The following is a 20,555-nucleotide window of genomic DNA, read 5'->3' as shown; positions in this document are numbered from 1 at the left end:
TCATCTTGGACATCATCATGGACGTCTACATTGTGCGCTACCAGTTCGGCCCACGGGCACCATTTTTGCGTGGCCGACGGACGTTCCAATAAAATCGGTACGTCAGACAATTTTCGGTTACGCGTGATCTCATTAAGTTGCCCCGTAGAGCCCGAATCTCCTCGCCCCTTCGCTATCCACCTATCTACCTTCTCCACCTCTTTTTACTTCTGGTAAGAAAGGTATCTCGGCTGCTCGTCTCCGTCCTACGGCCGCTCATCGTCCTCTATAACTCTCTCGCATCTCCCGGCTCGGCGCGAGAAGATGACGATCATTATTTCAAAATCGCTCCAAATATTGACGCAAAAAGTGTATCTCGCATTTTGCGGTGGCTCGGTTACAAGCGCATCTTCCTCGCTATGGGTTCCAGCTGATCGCGTCGCCGATTGTATTCGTCTCGAGACCGCCGCGAATATACGCGCCCGTCAATTCGCACGAGTATACCGCTAAGGCATAAACCGGTAACGGTCATTATCGAGCGATAGCCGATATGATTGCGAACGGAAATAGGAGGAACGGAGACGAGTAATTTTCGTGGAAAAGAGGAGAGAATAACGGCCGAGTAACGGAAAAGAGTCGACGCGAGGGTGTTGCTCGATGAGAAGGGAGAAAAGGGTGGCGAGACGGAGCGATAATGGCAAAGAAGGAAAGAAACGACAAAAGTACGGGATCGCTCGCGAACGATACGCAGATAAAATGGCGGAGATCGCGTCTCTGCGGTGAACCACTCGCGGGGCGGCCGAGCAACCGAGAGAATGACGAAACGGAAGAGGAAGGCGAGTGATGAGATGGAAGGGGAATCGAAGGCAGAACGCGAACGAACGACGGGGACAAGATGCGGAGAGAGAGAAGGAGAAAAAGGATCGCTGAAAATCGCAGCGAGGCGGGAAAGACGAGAGAAGGTGGCGGTTGTACGATGATGGCAATGAGTCCCAGGAGCGGGAGGTGGCTTAAAAATGAAGTAATATGGTAAAAATATGGGGGGCAATTTTCAAGGGGAGATGCAGTCGAGCCTGTTATCCGAGCCGAGCGGAGCCAACGCGCTGACGTGCGCGCGCGTTGCATCGCACGAGTGTTAGTGCACGTAATGTCGGTAGGCTCCCCCCAGAGAAAGAGAGAGAGAGAGAGAGAGAGCGAAGGAGAGAAAGCTAAGGTAGGTAGGTACGCCTCGCTCAATTCGCGGCAACGTAAAGATGGTCGTCCGTGATAGCGCAGAGTTAATAACGAACGGATGGATAGAGACGCGGACGCGCGGCTTTAAGAAAGACGGGCGAAACCGCGATTATTTTTCTGCGCGCGTGCGCGAATACGAAATCCCGCAAACGCGTAGAATTACGATTTACGAAGCAATTCGCGGTTTAAGCGACGTAAACGCCTTGTTTATCATAGAACGATGCGTTGCGCTCTGCGGATTTAAGGATATGCAGCGGTGGTTAATTTCGTCGGCGTAACCGCTGTTTCAAAACGCAATTACGACTGTGAAACGAGTTTCTTTGCGAGTCCTATTATCTATGTGTCGATTACAATTTTTCCCCCGTTTTATCAGTCTCACTCGCGACCCCTGAATAAAATGAAATTGTAACTCATTTGTCCCGGCGCGGCGGATTCCAACCGGAACGCGGAAGAACGAAGGTGATGGAAGAGTCCGTCGTCGTCGCGGAAACGAGTACGAGATTCTAATCGCGCGCAATTAAGGTTCGAGTCATTTACGAATCGCAGCTATGAGTAACGATTAACTGGCGCGCTCGCTCCAACGGTCGTTCGCTTCCTTTAATTATTCCCCTAGACGTTCCACGCCGATCGCGAGGTATAAATCGCTGCTCGGATTTTCACAGCGCCCGGCACGCACGCTCGAGATTAACTCTCGCCGTCTCTTGCCGCGCTACCGAGAGGGGACCCCGTTACCTACGCGCCATCGGTGCCGGTCGTTGTAGAGAGCCCTCAACCTCTCTCGCATTCGACTTGTCCTCTTTTTTGCGCGCTCGTAAATCTCATAATAGTAGGTAGAAATAGCGATGGCATCGATACGCTCGCGCGAGGTGTCGGATACTCGTATCGATTTTGCACACGTATCAATCTCCCGCGATAATCCGTCTCTCGCGCGAGACTATATTCATACTTTTGTGATATCGCGAGATATCGATCTGTCGCGAGCGGTACAAAGACATTGATTTGAATTTCATACCTCGTAAGTATGGGAACGATAAGAAAAACTCATTCCGTATGTGATAGAAATGAATTTTTAGACCAATGTAATTAATACATCTCTCTTGCTCCGTCCTTCGAGAGCGAGGTGAGAAGAGTTTTTATTTTGGCGAAAACACAGGGTTCGGAGAATGACACGCGTCGAAAGCGATCCGCGTAAATTGATTTCATGACTCATCCGTCAATGATAGCAAATGCGCGCACCCCCGCCGAGCGCAGCGAGTCACTCTCCCGGTGCGGCTATTGGAAAAGAGAACGCGTATCTACTTAGTGCCCGTGAAGTACACGGGATTACCTGTTGCTCGGCTTAAACGCGAGCTCCAACCACCCGTCGAGGTTACCTAACCGGGTGCGCTGGCATCCAGAGTACCTACGCGTACGCGCCGTAATAGCGAGCCGTATATATACCGCGGCGAACGAATCGGCGCGAGTCATTTGATGCATCGCGAAACGACCTGTCGGGCTTTTCTCGACACTGGCCTGTATCCCCTGACGCGCGTACTTATTTCAGAGTGGAACGTTTCACTCTAGAGCCAAGGTTGTTCTCTCTCGGACAATTTCAATGTTTTGACACACGTGAACGTTCCACGGCAGAATTCAAGATGGAATTTCATTTGCTATATCAGTTGCGATAATCTCGAGTCAAGTTCCTTTTTATATTATAAATATTATAATATTAAAAATTTAAATACGCGAAAGCGATTGCAAATTTAATCAACGTCGCATCGAGACGCGACGCGTCTCTCGCGGCAGATGCATTCCGCATCGATGACGATTTTACACCTACCTCAAGGTGCAACGGCCCTAACTTTAGCAAGGCAAATGGCCGTGATACCGGTCGTCGGCTGAGCAAAGATTCGTATGGATCTGTCGGACAGTCGATGTTACATGTTCCGGGGATTCGCGTATGCGCAGTCACACACAGGTCGATCGCGGTCGCGCCATCAAGTCGAGCGAGAGCGCGCGATGATGACTGGGCGCATAGCTCTGCATCCGCCGCACTTACATCATCGCGTGTTCCTGTAGTCACCCTGAACTTACTGATGCGGCGCGACGGGGACGCAAACGTCATTCGTTCGTTCGTTCGTTCGCGTCACACGTACCACACGTGCTTTCGAGAAGCGATCGCCTTTACATCCGTGACGTTCCGGCGGCGTGTGGACCCCTCGCATTTTCGAGCCTTGGCAACAATGAGCTCGTTCATCGATCCGGTTTCCGATCCCTCGACGATGATCTCGCGGGACGCAAGAAGGAGCGAGAAGAAAAAAAAAAGAAAGCACGTCGCTTATGGTCATCCAGCAAAACAGACTTGTTAACTCGTTAAGAACTGCCGGCACCCTGTATATAGTGTGCGCAAAAAATCAAGCTCGCGTAATATTGTAATAATCGATACATTTCCGTTATTAAAGAAATCAGGATCATTTGAACTTGACCGATTTAATTAATTTTCTTCCAGTTTTTTTTACACTTTATACATTTTCGTAAAATATCGATTTTATTTATAGAAATAAAAGAAACCTCTTCGAGAAGAGAAAAATAAAAAAGATATATTGAAATATTGAGATTGATAAATTTAGCGATGGAAAAAGATTTAAAAATAATGCTAAAAAAATTAATGATGTATTTTTTATACAGCAATAGTACTAGTGTAATTTTTTTTAAAAGGACAAGCTCTACGCGCGATCGATCGCGATACTTTCAAGTGTACGCGTCAGGCCCAAGAACTCGATTTTCAGCGGACCGTCCGTAGATAGAGCGAGCCAACGCACCCCGACAGTCCGCAATTATCGCAGTAACAAATAGCTGTTGATTGTACAGCAAAAGGTACGGTTTAGTACCTCTAATCGTGGGGTCAACCGTTCGAGAGCGGACGCGACCGCGTCGCGCAATTTATAACGTCACAATCATTGCGGATGAAACCTCGAGTTATATCGCGGCACCTCGTCGAGACAAATTAAATTAATTGATTTAGCCTCTAGTGCGGCGGAGGATCTTCCACCGGACCGAATAACGAATGTTCCGCTTAAATATTCAAGCATCGGGCGCGTCTCGCGACAGCACATAAACAAAGTAACGATCTCTTCCGAACGAGGACGGGAATGAACTCTGCGATCTCGATGATCATCGCCGCGAGACAGAAACACGCGAAATTGTGTCGTTGGCAACGAAATTGGGTTTTATCGTTGTAATTGCTCCCCCCCTCGACTTGGATCGGACGCCTCGAATTATCGAGCGACTCGCGACATTTTTAATACGCGACTCTCGCCGATAAGTACGGCGATCGTACCGGTTCGCGCCCATCAAAGACCACTCAAACGAGAATGTATCTTTTCTGATCGCATCGCGCGACGCGTTATTATCAAGGTTACAGCATAGGACTTCGGTACTCATTTACATATCTCCTTGATGAGCGAGAGGATCGTTAGAGGATCCCTTAAGAAGGCGTCTGTGCGATTTCAACGACGCGCGTTAACATCTTCAAAAGCAGCACGATGACCTCGGCCATCGACACCCAAAGAAGTTTCGCGCACGTCCAGCTTCCTCTCTTTCTCTCTCGTTCCGTGTATCTCTCCTCTCTCGACGTCCCTCTTTTCCATCGACACTGCCCGAGACGGACGCGGTGTTGCGTCTGATTACGGCCCTATAATCGCGGTAACCCCCTCGCGCGTTCTCCTTTCCGCTCCTTCCGCGAATTCCGAAGACGTGCTCCGGAATGGCCGTGGCTACATCCAGGGGCGTACCAATCTTCCACGATCGACGCGCGTGGAAAAATGCACGCTGTCGAGGCGAGAGAATAAAATCATGCGGAACCGTGTGGCGAGATCAAAAGGAATATATATTGGTGAAAAGGGCGGCCGCGCGAAATGACTGTAGAATGAATTTCTGGGATCGGCCAAGCGCGCGGGACGCGGAAGACGGCGAGGGGGGAAGATAAAGGAGGCGGAACGAGCGCGGAGATTCAATTACGATCGATCGGCTCGCTCCGCTCTGGACAAATACCGTGCGTGTGAGATAAGGGGAGTTCATTTCATTTGCTTTCTGGACCCGAAGGCTATTAAGCCCCGCGACCGCTCATTGTAGCGCGGGACAAGATGTATCGCAAAAATGATAACCGCAAACACCGGTTAGCGTATCGCGCGCACCGCTATCTTTTATAAAATATATTTGTGTCGTACAATAATATTGATCCCATGGATCGTAAAGTCGTCTCATCGTATTATATTATGTTAAACATTTAAAAGATTTATATAGTCGTGCATCGATAATAGCGCAAACAATCTGAAATGTGCCGAATTAATATGCTTCGTTATCACTTTTTAAATTACAGTCTTGCTTGTTTATGCGAAGAAAATTGAATATATACGCAAATTATTTGTATTTACAATTTATACACCCATCATGTATATTCCTAGTACCGTAAGATACATTATTGCAACGTCACTTGGCTGACTTGACGCGGACATGAAAAAATATGACATCACAGCGGTAAAATAAAATTTAGATTAGTCCGTCAGCTCCTATTAATCCTACATGAATAGATTCAATAAGGCGGAATAAGAGATCGAGACACGAAGTATAATGAATGGAAAAGCGATGGGCGAGTTCACAAAAGGCGAGACGAAATCTCGATGGCGCGGGTATCAATCATCGCGCATCGATATCGAGAATGACACCCAGGAACGAGTCTATTAGGCGGTCGATAACCACCGGGACTGCGTTCGAGCAGCGCGTGGCGCTATCTTTGAATCCCATCAACATTCCTTATCGACGCGATAATAATTTATTACTCTGCTCCACGTTCCGATGTACGGGATCATAGGAATACGCTCCAAGAGAATAATCGTACCCTCGATATTATACTTTTGTGCGCAAAGATAGAAAACGTAAAGATCTGGGGACGCGGAAAAAGCAGAAGTTGACGTAATCGTTCCCCGGTTGCTCGTTACAGCGATCGACAACGTGCACGTATTCTCGAGGGGGCGGAAGAGAAAAAACCGGTAATATCTTCGACGCAACAATGTCCCGCCAACGAACGGCGCTTTACGAGCGTGTGATTATTAGACGTCGACGATGACCGTTAAAACCGGATCGAGACCGGCCGCGGTGTCGATTACGCGCGATAAGAGCGCGAATTTACCAACTAATGCGCGATAAGCGGTAAACGAAAACTGGCTGTAACGTCGGGAACGTCGGACGTTAAATGTCGCGAGCGAGAAACTTGCCACTTAACGTCGGAATACAAAAATTACGTTTCATCCCGATAATCATCGACGTACGCTGCAACGGCCGAGGGTCGTCGCCAAGATGGAGAAGAGCGGGGGAGAGGAGAGAAAGAGAGAGGCGGAGAACGCGAGTTAAACTGTGCGCGCCTCATCTTCGTAAATCGACCCTTCGACGTCCCTTCGTCCCAGCCCCATTTCAATATCCTCGGCTTCGTAAAAGCAATCGCTGATTCACGGTGTAACGATCCAGGTGTATGAGGTTTGCACCTTCCCGGGGCCTCACGCATCGTATACGGATGAACCAAAGTATCCTTTCATACTGGACACGGGGATATGCAATCACGGAGATTAAACGCTACCGAAAGCACGAAAAAGGACGATCAAACGCGGTATAGTTCCCTTTTTTCCGTTACCGTTGAAAGACTTCCGCGCGCACGGGACACACGAGAAGTATACAAAACGCACATTCTGATCCGAGAATTACGTGGCAATTTTAGATAATTGCACAATCACGGGTACGCCGGAGGCGTTTGTATCGCTGAAATAAGGAAAAAAGACGAGACCCGACAGGATGTAAAAAAACCCGAAAAAAAGGATGATTATATCGCAATTTTTCATCTCAATCGCGATAAACGTATAATAATTATCCGATCGTGAAATACAACCAACGTCCGAGGTTGAGGCAAAATTTGTCAGCTTATAGACTGGTGTTTTCGTATAACCGTAAGCGAAATATTCGCGTCGCGATGTTGGCGTTAATAATTTACCATCGCGAAAAACAACTCCGTGACAAAGATTCATTTCGGGTGCTAATGAATCGCTCGTAAAAGTCTGGAAACAATTGGCTCGACTCACGCCCACGTTACTCGGTATAACGCGGATCGCGCGCCAAACTCCGGCCGATCGTTTATCGATCTCCGAGGCTACTAACGCATCGCGCGCTGAAACGAGGAGTCGGCGGCGAGACGAATCGACTCTTTCCGAGGCGGGATACGGCAAGGATCACGCTTCGTTGGATTCGGTAGTATCGTTGACGAGATCCATCAGTGGCTAATGAATCGGTCGTAAAAGTCGAGCTCTTCGATCTATATATTTCGCCTCGCGTTACCGCGCCGAGATTCGTTTTAGGGCTCGAATAACGTATGCCGTGCACGTGAGGTCCTATCGTTTCGTTTCTTATTGGTCCGTAATAACGTCGGAGCGATCGAGACTGGGGGAAGCTATTCACTCGATGCAATTCGCAAATGTATGTATCTTTTAAAGAGAAAAAGAGAGAGAGCGAAATTCGCGTGTCGCGTTATTATTCTAACATGACGTGCGACTAATTGCAAGTTTGAGAGGCCCCCCCAATCACATCTGTCGATCATGGAACCGCGAGACATCCATGATTTTCCCCTTCCTCCTCCCTCTCGATTTTTCCTTCTTGCACGCTCTTCTTTCGCCCGGTTCTTCGGCTTCCACTTCTTCGTGTGCAAAAACTTTAATCGCGCGCCCCGACCGTAAAGGCCTTCTCACCGGGGGCCCTCCCTCTTCCCTTCCAACCATCTCCGGCCATCCTCTTACCGTCGCCTCTACCGGGCACGTCGCTGATCGTTGCCAGCCGTGGAGCGGGTAACGACGAAGCGACCAAAAAAATTGTCGGCTGATTGTTTTACGTCCGACCGCAGAGGCAATTCGTGCGCGAAGGAAGAACGGTGACGTTGGAAGGATCACTCGTAGAGGCTCAAGGATTCGAATATCCACGGCCTTGGAAATTGATCGCTTCTTCTCGCTCTCGAGTCTTCTCAATTCGAACCATGTTGACCGCTCGTAAATGGCGAAAACAGTCACGCATTTGTTTGCTCATTAACGACGGCGTATCGTATTTTTCATCGGCGTCTGATTAGAGGGCGGCTTTCGTCGTAAAATTTGCGTCTATGATTGCGTCTACACGAAATCGCGAATAAATTGGCGAGTTTCTAATAAAAGCGATAATCGCTACGTTTGTTCTTTATAAAATAATTGAGAGAAACTGCGATATATTTTTATCGACCCACCAGGCACGCCTTTCTCGACGACGCGAGTGATAGAGATGATTTTACGAGCAAATATCATGCTGCAATTTTCCAATTTTAATTAAATAAAATGAAATGAATGGTAAACGTGCCGATGACTCGTCGGCTTTCTAAGACGATGTCTGGAATTCCTATAAATACGCGGACGCGCGTGCGTGTATCGAATCCGAAGAAACGGACGGTTTTCTCAACAATCGCGCGCAACGCGCAAGGATCTCAAGGACGACGAAGCAATTTCCATTTTCCTGCAGCAACCAGTCAACTCGGCGTAAATCGCGCATATAGTTTCTTTCTCTCCCCCATCCCCGCCTTCTCTTCCCGCGTTTCCTCGTCCATCCGTCCTTTTCCCTTCGCGAGTCGTTTAGCCGACCGCAAAATTAGCCGCGAGCCGCACGAATGGTCCTTGAGCGCGATAAAATAACATCCTTTTTCAAAGCTGCGCACCGAGACGAAGGGGAGCTTAGGCTATTCCTCTCGCGGCTGAATCTTATTTGCGCCAAGACGCGATGACGATTACCGGCTAGGTGTGCGTCTCACCGACCCAACGACCTATCCGTCGGCGGTTTCGACTTTTTCCTCGCCTCGATGATTCCCTAGATCTTACTCCTCGGGGCGCTCTCGGAAGGTATACGACTGTTGCAATCTCATCCTCCAACGCCTGCGGCATTTACGCGATACGACCGATAGATAAGAACGACGGTGTCCTGTCACGAATCGCACTTATAATTAACGAAATTATTTCGACAAATTAATGTGTGCGTTATAAATTATAAACGCGCGCTAGAGTCGTAATAAGCGTAATAATAAAATGTGTAAAAAAATAAATTTGTATCAATTAATCGAATCTTTGTGGTAGATTTATTTTTTCGCCATGTTTAATCAAGCCAAATTATATCAAACGCAGCGAGAAAATGTTTTTGAAGTTGCGAGGGAGAATAAAGTACACGAGCGAGATACATGCGATTCTCGATTACGTACGAGGACAAACAAGAGGAGTAACGAGCGGTTTCTCGTTGCGCAGCGGGATCGTACTCTCGCGGAATCCTTCGAATGTCTTTCGAGGCGCTAACGAAGGTACACCCCTTCGCACTCCCACCCTCGGAAGAGGAGCGACAAGGGGGCAGCCGTTGTTCGTGTTGCTCGTGGCGGGTCTTAGTAAATGTAAATTGATCGAGACAACGTTCATTAATTAGTCGCGAGGTGGTACGACTGTGCCATGCCTGCCTCTTACTCGTGTCCCTTTCCTCGCGCTTAATCCCGCGAGTTTGTTTCCGTTCGCATAAAAAAATAACCGCAAATCGTTTCGCATCGATGTAGAGTTTGAAATCGAACAGAATTTAATGCGCTTAATAAGAGAGCGATGCGCAACAAGAAATGTTAACGATTCAGACATGCGAGAATTTCAAATAACGCCTTAATTTAAAACGTAAAATTCTCGCGCACATAAATCATTACAAAATAAAAGAATCATTAGTTGAAAACGCGTAGATCTGCTTTTAAGAAATCGAAATACTCCAAGGACATTTTTGCGCCTGTTCAATGCTTCAATTACGCCATTGCTCCCTGTAATAAGCCATTAATTGAAAATTCTTATGCGTTGCGCACCAAAGGATTCTCTCTCTTCTTCTCCTCTTTCCTTCTCTCTTCGTGTCTCAAACTCAATTATAAACATCTCGTCTCGATACCGAGGGCGATTACTCATTCGCACGAGATATGAATTCACAAGAGCCGCACGCGCGCGCACGGAATAACCGTGTGCGCAGAAAATTCACGCAACGCACGCACCTTATCCCACTCGCAAGCCCGCGCCTTTTCTGACCGCGGTAATCGACTTTACCCTTTTACCGGAACTCGCCTAATTAAGTTACCCGCGGAGCACCTGATTTATGCGATCGGGTAACGAACAGTCACTGACGATTTCTGGTTCGATCGACTCGGCATAATGGTTACTCGATTGCTATTTCGAGACACACTGTATCGAGGATATTCATCCGCTATCTTTATTCGATCCTCATTCATAGCATTATCTTCCATCCGATGATACTTGGCGAAGAGAGGCGCGGGCAAATGTGTTGCTTGGAATGTCGGCGCGCGATGAAAAATGCCCGGGACCTGAAAGCGGTATATCCATGCCTGGGATAAAGGCCCACTGAGAAGGGGTCCCGGATATCGATTCAATAAATGCTCCATCGCTGAGGCGCGCACGTATACCGATGTAATAGCGGACGCTTTTACGGGGAGATCGGTAGGAGTTTCGCGAGTATCGAACGTCCGTAGAACGTCGATACGCTATATTAATCGCTCGAGTAAATATGAGATAACCGGTTGGTCACCGAGATGTTTCCGGGCCCGAATACATCTCGAGAGAAAATTTTTCTTCGCGCGCTCAATTTGCTCTCCGCAGGAACCGACCATCATCGAGTGAGAAACGAAAGGGGCGTTGATATCCTTTTGAATATCGCTCATCGGCGAGATGAATCGTTTGGATGAAACTTTCTCTTGGATTCTCTTCTCTCTCTCTCTTTCCTTTTTTTTCCCGTTTCGTATTCGAAATGTCAGGTGAGCGAGAAACGAAAAACAGTCCAGGCAGCGAAAACCGGTACACGGACATAAATTAAAGGACCGAGACGTATACACATACGAGTCCCTTCGAACACCGCGGCGCGTCCCTCTTCCTTACACCTTACGATTAGCCACGGCGCATCCACCTTCGATCCAAGATGGTGTAGGTGGCTGGGGCAACATCGAGATGTGTCCGTGACGCGGTTCAGAAATCGGGAAATTATGATGGCATGGCTAGCGCGTTGGATAACCTTGCTTTAAACAATCCTGGCCGGGCCTCGCGGCAAGAAAGGGATTCGGATGTTGGGCAGCTTGAAAAGGTCCATGTGGAATGTGTGACACTCTATCGGGTCGATGGTCGCGTTAGATCGTCGTTATAGAGCGTTCGTGGGTAATCGCTTGATTTAACACCGCGACGGCACGTAAATAAGAATCGCGTATCGCGCGCTACAAGAGATCTTGAATAATCTCCAAAATCCGAGCAACATTAGCCTCAAATAGTTAAAGATGCTCCTCGGGAATGAGGAGAATGCTTCGGATAATATCGGGGACTCTCATTAATTTCAAAGCAGCGTTCATGTGCATCAGTATGTACCGTGATATCAAGCGCGGATAAAAAATTGTTACTTTGTTCGCTCTAATATGATATGATTGCGTAGTGAAATATTAAGAGTTCAATAATATTAGAATATGAAGACAAGATGATATATGGGAAACGTTGACATTTATCGTAGTTTATTGCATTGCCCTTTCCCAAAGGACCAAACAAAAGAAAAGAATTTAATGCTCGGACACGTTGATTAATCTTTGTAATATTGCGCGGGGCAAACTTGGGTGGCCCAGAAAAGAACGTAGCACTGTCCGAAGTTATAAACAGTCGGGCACGGTCCTTTAACCCTTCCACTACCAACGGAGGTAATAAAATAACAGAGCTCGCGCGTACGTCCATTTAAAATGCGTTTAAATTATACATTCTATACTTATTGAATCATCCTTTTATGCAGAAATTTAGCCGCCATATTAAGGAGACTCGAAGTAATTTAATAATTGAAGAAATAACGCGCGAGAGGAAAATAAAAGTGGCGGCAAACGCGTAAAGATAAAGCGATACGATATGAATATTCGTTGGAGCGATCAAAGCGCTTTTTACGCTTCATCGTTTCCGATAATTAAATCTTGGTTAAAAGATTTAACGACGTTTGACGCAAGGCCGAATGCGTCGAGTTGCGTGCCGCATCCTCGCTCAACGAATACGCGGCGTAGCTCGGCAGAAAGTGCGCCGCGGCAATTATTGGTCCATCGCGGCAATTATTGCGAGTTATTTATGTGCGTGCACGCGAGATGGTTGAGCATCTTCTGGCACAAGGACAGTCTCGATTGAATTCAAGGGGGATAATGTGACTCTTACCGTTGCGATGCCGATATCGATGCGCGGCTAAGTCATAATTCTCTCTAATTGTAAGTCTCACAATCGCGCCAACATAGACAGAAATCGTCGAATCCAAACAGACTTGTACGGCGAGAGCGGGATAACGATACGTGCGCGAGCGTTATGAAGGCAATTAATATGCCGTTAACGCAGCAGGGCAACATGGCGTTTAATTTTCTTCCGCGTTCATCTAACGCCTGGAAGCAACGATGACGAAGATATTTACGGATTACATCGCCGAGATATAATAATGTAACGTAATGTAATGCAACGTGCTAAAAGGGAAAAACAAAAGAGACAACCGTATGGTACGAATGAAAAGCGTTATGCATACTTTGTTCATGATATGCGATACGAAACGATATAAAGATTTTATTGTAATCGTATTCTCTCTTAGATAGGTCTCATTTATAAAATGTAAATTTTAATCGCCTCTTACGAGGATTAAATCTTTACGGATTAAATTGGCAAATTTATAACGACTCTATATTCGACGTTAAACATTCCGATGCCGGGAAAATTTCCGTAATAGCAGATTTAACGATGACGATAATGCGCGTGCGATCGTGCGATAAATCGCGTCTGTGCGAATCCATTTCGTGATCGCTCGCGAGAGCCTGGTAACCACGGCGATCCCTTTCCATTCCCGAAAGACTCTCGAGGGATCCCGTACGCGCGCACGAAATTCATCCCGAAGGGCAGAGGCACGGTCAAGCGAGGCGCGGCGTGCGATGACCGAGCTCGGTAATTAACTCCCGAACGATCGCGTTAAGGCGTGAAAGTATAAAGGACCATCTCCGTCTCTTTCTCCGGCTGTCTACCCTCCTCTCACGGACGGAACAAGGTGCTCTCTCGCCCTCCCTCCCTCCCTTTCTCCCACTCCATCAACGCTCGTAATCTCGAAACGAGCAGTTTTTTTTTCTCATTCGACCCAAGATAACGAGCGTGATTCAATCTCGGGATGTCCCTCGGCGTGCATTAGCCTGCAAGCTGTATTAAAGACTCGCGAATTTCGGGACAAGTTTTTCCGTTCAATCTCATTCGATGGGAGAAAGAGAGGTGTTTTGCCTATATTGGAATAATCGCGCTTTTCGAATCTGTAAACTGGGAACGTATGGAATTGCCATAATCCGTGTACGAATCAAAAATGCTAATTTCAGCTGATAAAACGTACATCATACATTTCGAGCGTGCGTGTCTTCGCGAGATACTACTCGGACAGATAGTATACCTGCCGAATTTATTGCCTTATTAATGTGCGGCGCGATATCTTTTTTACCATCGCAAAGTCGAATGGCGAACCGACTAGATTTCGCGTACGTTGATAAATTCAGGGTCTCTAGATAGTCCTCGGTGCGACTGTCATTTTTCTCGACTGATTAATAGGCGGCGAATGCGAATCGCAGACCCGACGAGCCGAATCCTGTCTTATCGCGCGACTCAAAGTCAACGACCACATGTAAATTGCAGTATCGTAGATCGCCCGTCTCGTGTCGCGACAGAAGAATCGTTTTTAACTTTTATCACGCCTTTACATTGTTATACCGATGCATCATCTTACAGTCATCCATTCTTTCCACTCCCTTCATCATTCAATTATTATCTAAGGAAAAGAGTTACACGTGTATAATAAAATTCGTGACCATCTCGATAAATATTTCGTAAAAACCTTGTTATAAATTGATGGAAAATAAATATTCATTTCGCAAATTTATCGTATTGCCTCATTTATCGAAAGGTCTCAATTACGCCACTTGACCTTAGACGTCTTCGTCGGAGAGCGCGTCGAGATCGATACGCGGGTCGGGTAAGTCGCAGCGTGGTCCGACGTTAAAGCTTAAAAGTGCGTCGTGCGAGATGAAAACCACGACGAATCGTAATGAAAGGAGGCCTGCTGCCCCGCGGCCAGCGGCAGAAGTGTTGCGTTACGAACTGCCGCAGCCGGTTACCAATTGACTCTCCCTCGCGGAGCAAAGTCGCGCTACGTCGGTCCACGCTACCATACTTTCTAAGCCTGTTCTAACAGTCCGTACAGAGAGAGAAAGAGAGCGTGTTTATATTACCCGTCATACGCGCGTGATATGTACACGCTTGTATCGCGCGATTACATTTCATTTCTCGATAACCCATCGGAGAGTGTTACGAGAAATATTAAAACAAATGTGACTTCTCAGACGAGAATCTCAGAGATCGCGTTATTGTTTTTGCTTATTGCCGTTGCAAATAAAACGTACCGATCTTCAATAATTTTCACGTAACATCATATATCGATATTAAATAAAAAATTTAATTTAATTTTTTTTTAAAAGATTTTTCCCATCTGCTTATTAAATTCTTTCGCTTGTAAATCAAATCTTTATTAATCTTTTAGTAAGTACAACTTAACTGCCATGTATAGCTTTACGCCAATAAGGGGACGAACATACACATATTTGCACGACTCAGAATCGTAAAACCATAGTACGTGAGGTTGGCGCGGACAATAATGATATGCGTGAGGCGAGCGCGTTCAATAAGCGGAAATCGATTTGACTGCTATCGTTGCGTATTAAGTCGTTCGAGAGAGCCGAATATTGTTAAATGAATCGTTTGCAAAAGAAAGAAAATAATTTAGGTCAGAGGCTGTCATCGTGTGTACGAATGTCGAAAAGAATTAGAGATTACAACTGCATAATCGTAAGATCGAAATAAATCGAGGCGTATGTACGAGTCTCTTCTTTATTATTCGAAACAAAACTTGGAGAAAGCGAGGAAGGAGAGATGGGTTAAATCGTACGCCATGTAACCCGTCGTATAAAATCCGCGCCTCGGGCGAAGGCGTTTTTCGAAGAGTTTCGAGATCCTCGTGAGAAATGTCGCGGGCAGATACCGTACTTCTGGGTTTTACTCCCGAGTACACCGCCCTTTAACGTCAAGCAGAAGTTGCCGTACGGCTGTAATTGCGGTGCCGTAACCGATAATTGCCGGCAGAAATACTTCATTAATACGTAGGTATAGAAAGGATAATCGGCCGCGATAGTACGGCGGACTTATAAATTTGCACACTGTACTCTCCAAGCACCTGTTATTAAATCCTGTCGGTAAGCGGCTGACACGCTCGCTGTTGGGCCGACAGGAAATCAGGCGGTACCGTGCCGTCCCCCCTTCCGCCCCCCCCCCCGCTCCTGCGTTCCCCGGAGCACACGCATGAATAAGTCAGGCGTATAACCGGTAATAACACGCGTAATTGGTGGTTTTTGTTTGTCGTCGAATTTCGACGCCACCCGCCGCCGTAATGCCGGCTCTCTTTCTTTTCTACAATGTACGCGATGTACCGTAACTCGGAGCGTGTTTGCTTTAATAGCCCAAGGTCGTTGCGCTATGTCAGTATTACTTTAATACACCCCTCCTCATCATAAATTTCTCAACCCGCGCGATAGATTAACCAAAGGTTTCAGCACTGCACCCGGCGTGCCTAATTAATAGGTATGGGCAACATTTAAAAGCTTGATATTCATTGAATCGCTTACTTGTAGCGCGGGAATGCGATAAGACTCGACGCGGAGTCGTTTATATGGAACAGATTCGCGCTTACGAGGCCGAGTTTCCCGAAGACGAGATTCCTTCGCGATGAGATGCTCGACAGAGCGAGCCGCGTTGAAATATTATCGAAATGGGACAATAATCCGGTCGCGCAAAGTAGGCATCTTATGCGGCGTATCAAGTCGGTAACTGGACTCTCGGTGCATCGTCGTCACGTTCCAAGTCTAATATCCGCGTCGGAGTCTATCGACGCGATCTACCGGCGCGACCGTAAAGATATAGGCGAAAACGAGCGCGGGGAAGGGGATGGAAACGATCCCGGAACGAGGCGAGAGACTGGGAGGCCACGGGTACACGGAACGAACGGAGGAAACGGAGACACGGAGAGGCTCTCCGGAGAGCGAAGGAAAGAGGAGGCCGAAGAGGAGGCGGAATTCACAAGCGGGGTTTATGGCCAAGGTGAACAAAGCGGGTGGCGGTAACACGGCCCGTATGCAGAAGTTCTCGTGTTCGTGTGTCCGCGGGTAAGCGCGAGTGACACTAATTAATGAAATAATGGCATCGGGACGCGTTCGCGGAGAGGAAGGTGTCGAACGCGCCGCGGTTGGGCGTAGGCGGTTATTTACGCCATTTGTTTTGCGCGCTTTTGTTCGCTTTCGTCGCGTAGCTCGACATCTTTTCTCCTTTGCAGTGAGCCTTGTTTTTAGTACTCTGAAAGTTTGACAACTCTCAAAGTTTGTCGATTAAATGGGAAACATGCTCGCGCGATATAATTCATTATCTGTTATAATTATGTGAATGTCTAAAAAAAAATATTTTGTAAATATTAAAATGTATTAGTACGATAAATGTATTCTCTGCGTTCAATAAAATCGTCTAGGTGAACGACGATATTTTTGTTCTCCGCAATCCTATCGCGTATCCGTCGTAAGCTCATCCGCGCGATGCATCATTGTGCCTGCAACGATGTAGCACCGCGTTAAACCGCCAAACTTCGTAAATCCGAGTCGGAGCCGGTACTGTCCGCGACACGACGAAACGACGAATTTATCCGAGCTCCGCGAAGCTGTGGCACACAAAGTGGATACATCCATTTCTTCCCTTCGTTTCTCCCTCTCGTATGTAGTACTCCGTAATCGGATACTTTCGCACTCGCGCCCAAGCCGATCGCGATAATTAATGATACAAAATCTGTCTTTTCTTTGTATCTCTTTCCGCCTTTTTCCTTCCTCTTCGATACGAGGAACTCGGACGAGAGACACGTGAATTATTCGAACAGGATGCGAGGGGAAAAAAAAAGTGACGCGACGAGACCGCTATTTTTGTCGCCCACTTCGGGAAACTCCCGAGTTCCTTGTAAAACGTCAAATTTAAATAGATGAACGCGTTCCACGAAACGAAACTTGGCGAATGTAATTTCGTCGGCGCGCCGTATAAGTGAGGCGTCATAAATCGGTCGCGAAATGGATCGCGTCTTTTTAAGCACGGTGGCTTGCTCGACCATGCCGTACCTACAATATATATATCTCCGATTTCATATACATATCTCTTGGGGCGGTGCTAATTTAGTTAGCAATCTCCGCGTAATTTGTTTCGCTCCCTCGCTCTCTCGCGCGTTTTCGATAAGGGCATCAACAGGGGGTTCAACGTGGAAAACCGGACGCACAAATAGTCGTGCCGCTTACTGTTATAACGATCTTCTCATTATTATTATTATTATTATTATTATTATTATTATTATTCGCCTCGTCGCACGTCCGTTATTAAAATACTCGGCGGTTTCGATTCTCTTCCCTCGACGGACGCGTTATTTCACGACTAACGGTATAACGCCGTGTAACATTAACTCGAGTAGAGATATCAAATCGACGATTTCTGTCCGACATGCCGTTCGGAACACGCGCGGCTTTAACACACGTTCCCGCTTTAATGAGATAGGAGGTTCACCGGGCGATAATGGACACGGCATAAGACAAGTCGAGTAATAAGTTGTGTCGGTTAATTTTATCGAATTTACAAATATACGCTAAACCGAGCGAGTCTTCCGCGTATCGAATCGTTCGACAGTGTCCGGACACATGTAGCTGTGGACCGCGACTATTAATGAGCGCTTGGATTAATTAGCGTTCACCTCGACTAATTGACAAACTTTATAACGCGACAATACTTGTATTTATCATTTCTTTCTCTTGCCTGGGGTACGTATATCAATTTCACATACTATTTTTTAATTATTGCATGTCATCTCTGTATAATTTTCATTACATGATGTATAAAATTTATATCGATATATTTATTATATAAATTTATATAAAATGTTTCTTTTATTATTATATTCTTGACAAGAGAAATAATATGGCGACGGCTTCTCCGTGAATCTATGAAAAGTTGAAAATGCGTTTAAATCTCCTTCTTGAGTCTTGAAGCTACGATAGATTTTTTCTACGGAAACAATCGCGCATATCTCATCGAGCTTCGTAAGAATACGACGAATTTAGCGGAGTTTGCGATAACTTCTCCGATTCTCGATCCGGCAATGAGCCAACTTTCCGCGATGGCGGAAGATATATTCGTGGCTGAGCTCCATCGAACTGTCCGGCGGTCTATTCACCGGCAAATTTGCAGGGCTTCAACGGTTGTCCTTTTCAGCCGGTCTCCGTTACGGTGAGCGCAAACGTACGTATAGTCGCGTTCGTCGGCTAGACGAGGGAAAAAGGCCAGCGGCACGTTTGACTGCTCGAGTCGTGCCGCGTCATAAACTGTCCGCTGCGATGCCCTAACTCTTTCTCTCTCCCTCTCCCTCTCCCTCTATCTGGCTTCCTCCGCATCTATGTCGCGTACGTATATGCACGTAGATCTGTCCGCTCGCCCGCGGCCGTACCGTCCTGTACTACTCGGAGGCTGCTCGCTCGGTGCAAGCAGCCTCCGAGGCAGAAAAGTCATCGCACCCGCCGTCGCCTGCAAGAGAATGCCCCTGGATGCTCGAGCGGCGCACGAGGGAGGACGACGAGCGCGGGAAAGAGACGGTCGTCGGTCACCGCTCGCGTTAGCCCGCGGACGGGCGGGATTCCATCGAATATGGCTCTATCTCAAAGACGCGTGTCACGCATAACGAATATTACGCGCATACAGGGTGTTCCAGAAGCATCGTGTATTCTGTACCTACTCTGAACCGTGAATGTAAGACTCCGCTCGCAAAAAAATGGCGATTGTTTTTTTATGAGATATTCGAATATATATACGCGTTAGGAAACATGTTGGCTATGTAAATGGAATCTTGAATATGCAAATGATAACGATAACCGACGATATGTTCCGCGTAACAAATCGTGAACACGATGTGAGGAAATGAAAGAAATATTTGTCGATTATAATATTACTCGATAACCGAACGCATATTCAAGGTACGCGTATATCTTATTAGGTATTTATTTAAAATTAATTTTAAGCAAAGATGCCTTTCGCCTGATAAATCAACGGCATCGACGAAGAAATTGTATGCTTATAAAATATAAAATAATTAAAGATAAATAAATACAAAAATATTTAAAATAGTTGATTTTCTTGTTTAACCTGTTGGGCTACTTTTGTGATGTAAAGCTACATTTTTCTTAAAAATAGACACGGTATATGGATAATTAAATGGGTATTATCGCGGTGATTTTTTTTCAATGATTCTTTTTCGTCCAATTTTGCGCTAGTTATCGACTTCTATGTCTTTATCAGTGATACCAGTGGCCACTTAATATTCGCGACTTTCTTTATTGCTAAATTTATGATTTTCTCACCGACCGTTAATACCTGCGTCATTAGAATGCTAATATCCAATTATCTTGGATACTTTATGCCTATGATTTCTATTTGCCCCGTGATGAAAATGAAGAGATATATTGACGAAGGTACATCTCGGCTTATTATGAACGGTTGGCGAAAGTAAATGGGAAAAGCAGCATGCGGAAATTGGTCGTATAATTTACTTGTAACATTATTCATCTATTTTAACATAATAGGGACGAAATATATGTCAATACGGAAAACTATCATATTTTATTCGATATAATCTTTGCAAGCACACAAAGACGCAAATGATTTTTATCGGCAAATTGACGGTACGAGACACACGCGAAATGACGCGATAGAGAATGAGAGGCAGAAATCGGGTTCAGAAATTAACGAATGGCGTGCACGCATCGGACGATAGATCCAAGAACCACCAATCTCCGCTGTACGCGTCCGTTCATTATAACATTATAATGTTCTCACCGTTTCCGACAATTTCGCACTAACGACCCCTTTTTGCGAGTCCCTCTAAAATCGTCGCGTGACACGACCGTGACTTCCTTGCGCGTTCAATGTCCGTCTTCAATAGCGTTTCGTCCCGTTGCCACATCAAAGTAATGTCACATCAAGGATTAAACTCGGAACGCGCGTTATTATGAGCGCGACGTAGACGCTCTCATTAAGACGCTCCATGGCTCCCGCAAAGATTACAATGCTTATCGTGGCCCGAAACGAAACCCG

At 46.5% G+C, this 20,555-nt stretch overlaps 1 protein-coding gene across 4 annotated transcripts in view; it reads right to left on the bottom strand.

The window, feature by feature from the left end:
* The window catches only part of Ds (dachsous cadherin-related 1), a 299,205-nt gene that overhangs the window by 133,419 nt on the left and 145,231 nt on the right, over positions 1 to 20,555 (bottom strand). The window lies entirely within an intron of this gene.

This window comes from Camponotus vicinus, unplaced genomic scaffold (assembly GCF_025532165.1).
Source record: "Camponotus vicinus isolate PSW18456_S1 unplaced genomic scaffold, iyCamVici1.0 SCAF_13, whole genome shotgun sequence".
NCBI classification, from domain to species: domain Eukaryota; kingdom Metazoa; phylum Arthropoda; class Insecta; order Hymenoptera; family Formicidae; genus Camponotus; species Camponotus vicinus.
Note: the sequence above shows the minus strand (reverse complement) of the source record. Positions and strands in the feature narration are given on the sequence as shown.